Source organism: Macrobrachium rosenbergii, chromosome 10 (genome assembly GCF_040412425.1).
Source record: "Macrobrachium rosenbergii isolate ZJJX-2024 chromosome 10, ASM4041242v1, whole genome shotgun sequence".
NCBI lineage: Eukaryota > Metazoa > Arthropoda > Malacostraca > Decapoda > Palaemonidae > Macrobrachium > Macrobrachium rosenbergii.
Window position 1 is genome coordinate 2,529,654 of NC_089750.1, and position 10,000 is coordinate 2,539,653.

At 36.1% G+C, this 10,000-nt stretch overlaps 1 pseudogene; it reads left to right on the plus strand.

The window, feature by feature from the left end:
- LOC136842406 (glutamate receptor ionotropic, kainate 2-like) overlaps nt 1–10,000 on the plus strand; it is a 181,978-nt pseudogene that overhangs the window by 105,202 nt on the left and 66,776 nt on the right.

The following is a 10,000-nucleotide window of genomic DNA, read 5'->3' on the forward strand; positions in this document are numbered from 1 at the left end:
TATATATATATATATATATATATATATATATATATATATAAATATAAATATGATTATTACATATAAATATACATACAAATATATATACATATATATATAAAGATAATATATATATATATATATATATATATATATATATATATAATATATATAAAATATAATAGTAATAATATATATAAAGTTATAATAATAACCTTCGCCGCATATACAACAAATAACATCAGCCATAACAACCTTGACTAATAACCCCCTAATAAAGAAACTCTCCTCTCCCTCCTGCAGGAGGCCTGTTCGATTTCACGGAGGACCGGCAGGAGATCGCCCTCAGGTACGCCGTCGACGCCATCAACAGCGACCGGAAGCTGTTGGCCCACTCGAGGCTGTCGGCCCAGATCGAGAACATCCCCAACAGCGACTCCTTCCGAGCGTCCAGGAAAGGTGAGGAGTCCTTCGAAGGATTTTGGTCTTGCGTTGTTTTAATTTTCTTGGTCTGACGTTGTTTTAGTTTATTGGTCTTGCGTTGTTTTAGTTTTCTTGGTCTTGCGTTGTTTTGATTTTCTTGGTCTGGCGTTGTTTTGATTTTCTTGGTCTTGCGTTGTTTTACTTTTCTTTGTCTTGCAATACTTTAATTTTCTAGGTCTCGCGTTGTTTTAATTTATTGGTCTTGCGTTGTTTTAGTTTATTGGTCTGGCGTTGTTTTCAACTTTCTTGGTCTTGCGTTGTTTTAATTTTCTTGGTCTTGCGTTGTTTTAATCTATTGGTCTTGCGTTGTTTTAATTTTCTTGGTGTTGCGTTGTTTTTATTTTCGTGATCTTGCATTGTTTTAATTTTCTCGGTCTTGCCTTGTTTTAATTTTCTTGATCTTGCAATGTTTTAATTTTCTTGGTCTTGCATTGTTTTTATTTTCTTGATCTTGCATTGTTTTATTTTTTTGGGTCTTGCCTTGTTTTGATTTTCTTTGTCTTCCGTTGGCTTAATTTATTAGCCTTGCGTTGTTTTAGTTTAATGGTCTAGCGTTGTTTTAATTTTCTTTGTCTGGCGTTGTTTTAATTTTCTTGGTCTTGCGTTCTTTTACTTTTCTTCCTCTTCCATTGTTTTAATTTATTGGTCTTGCGTTGTTTTAATTTTCTTGACTTTGCGTTATTTTAATTTTCTTGATCTTGCGTTGTTTTAATTTTCTTGATCTTGCGTTGTTTTAATTTTCTTGGTCTTGCATTGTTTTAACTTTCTTGATCTTGCGTTGTTTTAATTTACTGGTCTTGCGTTGTTTTAGTGTACTGGTCTTGCGTTGTTTTAGTTTATTGGTCTTGCGTTGTTTTAATTATGCTTTGTAAATTTTTTTTTATCAATAACATCTTTCTTTTTATGTTGTGATTCTTAGTTTTCCTTTTAATTTGATTAAATGCTAATAATTTTTCCATTTAGAAAAACCTTATATACGACAACAATTTTTCCTTTACAAAACCATCAGTGATAAATGCCAATAATTTTCCCTTTGGAAAACCTTAATTATACATGACAATAATTTATCCAGTACAAAAAAAAAAAAAAAACAATGAATAATACTAAGGTTTTTCTCTTTCATCTCGACAGTATGCTCACTGCTCAAATCGGGAGTAGCGGCCATCTTCGGTCCCCAGTCTGCCCAGACATCTGCGCATGTGCAGTCGATCTGTGACGCCCTGGAAATCCCCCACATAGAGAATAGATGGGACTTCAGGCTGACTAGGGATGCCTATTCCGTCAATCTCTATCCTCATCCATCCACTCTGGCGCAGGTGTGTTAGCAGTGCTATTATTATTATTATTATTATTATTATTATTATTATTATTATTATTATTATTATTATTATTGAGAAGTTAAAGCCATATTCGTATGGAGCAAGCCCACAGGGGCCACTGAGTTAAATTTCAAACCTCCAAGCCTAAAAATTAAAGCCTAAAAATTAAATTAAAACATTTTGGTAGACTAAATTTACATTTAAAAAATTTGGGTAGCCTAAAAAATTAAATTAAAAATTTTTGATAGCTAAAAAATTAAAAAAGAAACTTGGGGTAGCCTAAAAATTAGACAAAAAAAATGTTTTTGGTAGCCTAAAAATAAAATAAAAATTTTTTGGTAGCCTAAAAATTAACAAAAAAAAATTTGGTACCCTAAAGACTGCATTAGAATAGACAATTTCTTAACAGCACCTTAGCTAACCAACACGCAAGTTCCCATCCCTGAGAAGCGTTTGTCAATCTATCAATAACTCACAACAACAGACATAAATACCATCATTAGCCCTAGCATTTTGTAATCGCAAAACAGAAGCGCAATTTCGGGCACAAATCCCTCCCAGAATTGATTACGGCGTGTCCCTGTTCAGATTAATTATCGGAACAAAACTCCCAATCGAATGAAACGTTGATTGGTAGGAAATATGAATTCGCCATCACCCGGGGACGCCTATGGCTGGCCCTCCCGCCCTTTTTTCACGTGGGATTAATGGCTTTATATATTTCCGATCTAAAAGTCATCAGTAGGGAAATTTGAGCGCAGATCTCATCACGAAGGTTTTTATGCAATTAGGGTTATGTCATGTGACGCTCACCCGTTCGTCACTTGCAGTTTCTAAAGGTGTATGGGTGTGTGTATTTATGGATGTTCGTTTTAAAACACACACACACACACACACACACACACACACACACATATATATATATATATATATATATATATATATATATATATATATATATATATATATATATATATATATATATATATATATATATATAGTTTACCAACTTTATTATAGTTGACGAACTTTTATCAACTATAATTCCTTCGGTAATATATATATATATATATATATATATATATATATATATATATACTTATTATGGCACCCTGAATCGAGTTTTAAATTAGGTTTGTATGTTATGAGAACTCAGGCAAGAGAAATTATGAAATATTCAGAGGAAATGGCGTGTCTGACATATTACTGTATCAGATAACAGTAAATAAACTTTAGAAAGAATAACACATTTCTTTCTTTATATTTCAACACTTGCCTCAAGCACTAGTGTATCACGCTTTAAAAGAAAATCTGTTTTCTCCCGGTGCTTGCAAGAGCACTTAAAGAGGAACTGAATAAGATTTTAAGAAGCTCTACTATTGTGTCAGATGGTGAATAATTATTCTGTTAGTCACTGATAAACGCTTTAAGGTAAATTATACAATTCTTTTTATAGCAAAATGATTTCTCACAATCGCTAAATCAAAGTCCGCATTTATATTTTTCACTGCGCATGCGTCCCTCAAACCTTACCCCATTGGTCATTCCTGAAACCCTCAAAAGAGAATTTTTAGTTTTCTGCAAAGAAAATTATTGAAATGGCTTTATCTGTCCGTCCGCACTTTTCTGTCCTCCCTGAGATCTTAAAAACTACTGAGGCTAGAGGGCTGCAAATTGGTATGTCGATCATCCACCCTCCAAACATCAAACTCACAAAATTGCAGCTCTCTAGCTGCAGTAGTTTATATTTTATTTAAGGTTAAAGTTAGCTATGATCGTTCGTCTGGCAACGCTGTAAGACAGGCCACCACGACCAGCTGAGAGTTTCATGGGCCGAGGCTCATATAGCATTATGCCGAGACCACCGAAAGATAGATCTATTTTCGGTGGCCTTGATTGTTAAGCTAGGAAGAAAACTCGACTGCGCCGAAGAAACTTCGACGCATTTTTTACTTGTTTCTCCCACCCATTATCCCTAAAATGATTGAGAAGACGACTGGGAATTCTTGAGGCAAAGATCAAAAGGAGAAAGTCTGAGGTAGCGAAAAGGCCGAGAGAGAGAGAGAGAGAGAGAGAGAGAGAGAGAGAGAGAAATCACCTGTAACGATGAGGCGGGAATATTGATGCTATCTTTGCTGTCGGTTCTTCTGGCCACGAGCTGAATGCATAATGCCCTTTTTACCTTCAGTGAGAGAGAGAGAGAGAGAGAGAGAGAGAGAGAGAGAGAGAGAGAGAGAGAAATCACACTGAAATGATGAGGAAGGAATACTGATTTCTTCGGTACATTTGTTCCCCATCAGCCTTTTCAGCTGAAGCTTTCGTGTCACGTTCGCTGCTGTGAGAGAGAGAGAGAGAGAGAGAGAGAGAGAGAGAGAGAGAGAGAGAGAGAAGAGAGAAGAGAGAGAAGAGAAAGAGAGAGAGAGGAGAGAGAGAGAGAGAGATATGTAGGAAGAGAGAGAGAGAGAGAGAGAAAGAAGAGAGAGAGAGAGAGAGAGAGAGAGAGACCTTGTCCGTACATTCATATCATCTAGCTTTAGATAAACCCAAACATAACAGTCACACGGCAAACCTGGAAGAAGGAGAAGAAGAAGAAGAAGAAAAAAATTTCGCCCGAGGAGCAAATATCTTTTGACCCGAGATGACAAACTCAAATACTTCTCTTTCGCCTTCTGCTGATCTTCTCTCGAGTCCCCGATCGCTGGAAAAGATCGATGCAGCGGGATATTTACCTTTGAAAATCTATTTCGTTTTAAATGCCAAAGTTTAAGTGACGAGTTTCTGATTTTTCTGAATGGATTTTACCGTGCACTTTCGATGCTCCGGTGTTGTGCATTTAACATATATATTTCCTTTACTAGCTAGTAAAGGACCACTGTGTCGAAAGGCCTAGCAACCACTCCGTTGTTTCACTTTTCCTTTGTGGCATTTGCTTTTATTTATACATTCATCTCGTTCCATATCTTCGTGAATCAGTTATGCATATACATATATATATATATATATATATATATATATATATATATATATATATATATATATATATATATATATATATATATATATATACTGGGGAAATGATGGATCAGATTGCTTTGAGATGGTCTGGGCATGTTGAAAGAATGGGAAACGTTAGGGTGACGATCAGAGTGCACATTTCGCAGGTGTTATGAATGAGGAGGAAAGAAAACTTGATAAAGATGGGGTGAGGAAGGTATTGGAAAGGGATTTGATACCAGAAAGTGAGAAAGTATGTGAGTATGATAAAGGTAACTGTGAATATATGATGAGTAGAGTGATTTGAAAAGAAACAAGTAAAAAATGCGCCGAGGTTTCTTCAGCGCAATCGAGTTTTCTGTAGCGCTTATAATCAAGGCCACTGAAAATAGATCTATCTTTCGGTAGTTTCGGATAATGCTGTGTGGGACGCGGTCCATGAAACTTTAACCACGACCCGGTGGTGGCTTAACCTATATAGCTGCCAGAAGCATGATCGTGGCTAACTTTAACCATAAATAAAATAAAAACTACTGAGGCTAGAGGGCTGCAATTTGGTATGTTTGATGACTGGAGGGTGGATGATCAACATACCAATTTGCAGCCCTCTAGCCTCAGTAGTTTTTTAAGATCTGAGGGCGGACAGATAAAGTGCGGACAGAAAAAGGTGCAGAGAGGAAAAAGTGCTGACAGAATGAAGTGCGGACGGACAGACAAAACCGGCACAATAGTTTTCTTTGACAGAAAACTAAAAATAACACTTAAAAATTAAACTTGAGAAATCACTCCATAACAACGAGTAAAGGTACAAGGAACGAACTAATCAACATTAATTGAAATCAACCAGTGGCTATAAACAGTTTAGTTAAAAAAAGCGAAGAAATGATGAACAAATCCAAACACTACCCATTTAAGAGAAACCACAATCCCTTAAGTCCTTTTGCCCTGCTCGATGAAAGTCCGGTCTCAGATTAACCCGTAACATTTACTGCGGCTTGGCGTTGGTCCTGAAACATTTACAGCCGTTCTAGGATCCGCTGCAGCATTTGCTGCACGACTTTGCACACGCCAAATGCTCAGGAAGGTTTGAGAGAGAGAGAGAGAGAGAGAGAAAAAAAGAGAGAGAGAGAAAGAGAGAGAGAGAGAGAGAGAGAGACATACCCTCTTACAACCATTTCTGTGCGACCTCATACACCACTAATGAGAACTATCAGTTTTACAGTTTTATGGAGAGAGAGAGAGAGAGAGAGAGAGAGAGAGAGAGAGAGAGAGAGAGAGAGAGAGAGAGATGTAGGAAGAAAAAGAGAGAGGAAAGAAGAGAGAACACCACACAGAGAGAGAGAGAGAGAGAGAGAGAGAGAGAGAGAGAGAGAGAGAGAGAGAGAGAGAGAGAGAGAGAGAGAGATGTAGGATAAAAAAGAGAGGAAAGGAGAGAGAGATATATATAGAGAGAAGAAAAAGAGAGAGAGAGAGAGAGAGAGAGAGAGAGAGAGAGAGAGAGAGAGAGAGAAATATTTACTTATTTTAATGTATGTATTATTTTCGTGGCATAAACAGATAAATAGACATACAGTGAAATACATAGATAAAAGAGAGAGAGAGAGAGAGAGAGAGAGAGAGAGAGAGAGAGAGAGAGAGAGAGAGAGAGAAAGCACCCTCTTTTCCCTCAGTGAGTAAAGGACCATGTTCAGGAGAGTTCGCAGGGGACAGAAATTGGAGTGGGTTTTGGAGGGCGACGGCATCGGGACCTGGGTACGAAAAGCCGCGGCGTCGAAACGTTCGGAAATGGAATCCTGGGAAAAGTCGTAGCAACGTTTATTTTGTATGTCTCTTCCGTCCTGCTCTCAATGCAGAATTTTCGAAGGGATTTACTTATTCGTGACCTTTTTGCTTATTCAGCGTCAGATTAATGTTGTCTTTTCAATCCCGTTCTCAATCCAGTTTTCACAGAGATTTCCCTTTGCTCTAATCTTTTGGCTTATTCAGTTTTAGTTCTGTCGTGTCTTTTCGATGCTGTTCTACAGGCAGAATTTTCAAAGAAATTCCGTTCTTTTTTGGTTAATCTTTGTTTTGGGGGGGCGGTTTGCTCATTCAATTTCAGTTTAATCACGCCATTTCAATCCTTTTCAATTTTCAAAGTTTTTTTTAAAATATTTTCGCTTTAAATTTCCTTATTCTATTTTAGTTTAATCACGTCCTTTCAATCCTTTTCAATTTTCAAAAGGGATTTATTTTTTTATATTTTCGCTTCGAATTTGCTTATTTAATTTTAGTTTAATCACGTTCTTTTAGTCTTTTTCAATTTGCAAAGGGATTTCATTTTGTTAATCTTTTTGCATTGATTGCCCTTAATTCATTTCAGTTTAATCAATGTTTGCTTTTTCAATTTTTATTGCATTTGATTTTTAGTTTCCTGTAAAAGAAAACTGTTGTGCCGGCTTTGTCTGACCGTCCTCACGTTTTTCTGTCCGCACTTTTTCTGTCCGCCCTCAGATCTTAAAAATTACTGAGGCTAGAGGGCTGCAAATTGGCATGTTGATCATCCACCCTCCAATCATCAGACATACCAAATTGCAGCCCTCTAGCCTCAGTTGTTTTTATTTTATTTAAGGTTAAAGTTAGCCATAACCGTGCTTCTGGCAACGACATAGGATAGGCCACCACCGGACCGTGGTTAAAATTACATGGGCCGCGGCTCATACAATATTATACCGAGACCACCGAAAGACAGATCCATTTTCGGTGGCCTTGATTATACGCTGTAGCGGCTGTACAGAAAACTCGATTGCGCTGAAGAAACTTCGGTGCATGGTTTACTTGTTATTCGCTATAATGACTGACAAATTGTAGTGAGTCATTTTATTAGGATTTTTTTTTGTAAATATTAAATTGTTCTGCTTGAAACGATTCCATTTGGATTAACGTCTGATGTTTTAATTTTAACGAGTTTACGTTTATTGAATTAATCCGATTCAAATTTGACTCGCTGATTTGAATTACAATATTGACAGCAAAGATATACTGTATTTCGACAAAATAGCAATATATTCCGAATGTATTTGCTTTAATATATATTTCGACTAACGGCAGTGCAATTTGGCTGTATTTGTTAAACGTCGAATATGAAGTTGCAATTTAAATTATGCATTTTGTTATAGATTTCAGATAGAATGGATAATATAATTCGATGCCTTGATTATGCATTTTTGCAATATTCGCTCGGGCGCTGATGTATTTCGACAAAATAACAGAACAACTCTATTTGACAAACACGACAGCTATATTCCAAAAGAACGCCAAGGCAATTTCTCTAATATTTAAATTTGACAAACCATCGCTCGAGAAATGAATGCATGAATGCATTCACTAACTTATTTTGCTTGACTCTCGCAAAAAGCATTATTACATTCACCGGGTTGTTTTGATAACCTTTGTAGAATAAGACATTTGCTGATTCATTTCGATAAAGGCTTTGTCAGTTAAAGCAATCATTCGGCTATGAAGAGTTAGAGGAATTTATTTCTGGTGATAGACAATTTATTTCTCTTCATAATGTGGTTCGGATTCCACAGTAAGCTGTAGGTCCCGTTGCTAGGTAACCAGTTGGTTCTTAGCCACGTAAAGCAAGTCTAATCCTTCGGGCCAGCCCTAGGACAGCTGTTAATCAGCTCAGTGGTCTGGTTGAACTAAGATATACTTAACTTCTTAAAGCAATCTTTCAACTATTCCGATAATCATTTTCTCGAATACAGTATTCTTTCACTTATGTTGATAAATTGTTTCTGGAGTTAAGACATTCACTCGCCCAAACAAATTCTGAATTTCAATATTCATTTATTAATTTTAATGTGTTTCCCAAAAACGGTAGCATTCTCTTGCATAGTTTAAAACACCGTTCACTTATCTACTTTGGTCAATTTTCACTCTAAAATCCAAAAATATTCTCACTCACTTTGCCAAAATATCACTCCAAAGACCACAGCATTCACCCACTTACTTTGATGGAATGGAATGGAATGGAATGGAATATAGAAATCAGGCTAAAAGCCAAGCGCTGGGACCTAGGAGGTCATTCAGCGCTGAAAATGAAAATGATAACATTTTCCCAATGTTTGGATGAACTATTATTTAAAAAGTATGTTTTAAATTATAAGGAATAACATACTCATAAACATAAACCATCACATATCAAAAACACAAAAATTTACTCACTTATTTCAACAAGTCCTCTCTCTCTCTCTCTCTCTCTCTCTCTCTCTCTCTCTCTCTCTCTCTCTCTCTCTCTCTCTCTCTCTCTCTCTCTCTTTAAAAAAAACATTATCTACTAGTTTCCTTTGAAGTCACTCCCAAAATCACCTACTCATTTTGGTAAACCATTTCCCAAAAAACATCGAAATTCACTCATTCATTTCAACTAGTCCTCTCTCTCTCTCTCTCTCTCTCTCTCTCTCTCTCTCTCTCTCTCTCTCTCTCTCTCTCTCTCTCTCTCTTTAAACAAAAAAACATTATCTACTAGTTTCCTTTGAAGCCTCCCCCAAAATCACCTATTCATGTGGATAGAACATTTCCCAAAAAACTTAAAAATTCACTCACTCATTTAAACAAGTCCATTATCTCTCTCTCTCTCTCTCTCTCTCTCTCTCTCTCTCTCTCTCTCTCTCTCTCTCTCTCTCTCTGCCTCTTTAAAAAAAAAAACACATCATCTACGAGTTTCTTTTGAAGACCCCCTAAATAACCTACTCATTTGGATAAATCATTTCCCAAAAAACATCAAAATTCACTCAATTTTTCGACAAGTCTTCTCTTTATCTCACTTTCTCTCTAAAGATAAAACCACATTATTCACTAAGTTCACATAAAAAAAAAATCACCTACTCATTTAGATAAAAACAAAAAAAAATCATCAAATTTCAGAGTCTTATTTCGACAAGTCCTCTCTCCCTCTCTCTCAAAAAAAAAAAAAAAACAAATGAAATACAATAAAATAAAATAAAATAAAAAAAAAACGCATTATCTTCTGGTTTCTTTTAACCATCCCCCAAAAAAAAAAAAATCAGCTACTCATTTGGAGAAACCATTTCACTCAAAAAATTAAGATCCAGGCACTGATCTTAACAAGACGTTTAAAAAAATGACCACTTATTTAAAAACAGCAACAACATTTACCAACTCAGCTAGACAAACCATTTCTCCAAAAACATCAAAACTCACTCACTTAGCTCGAC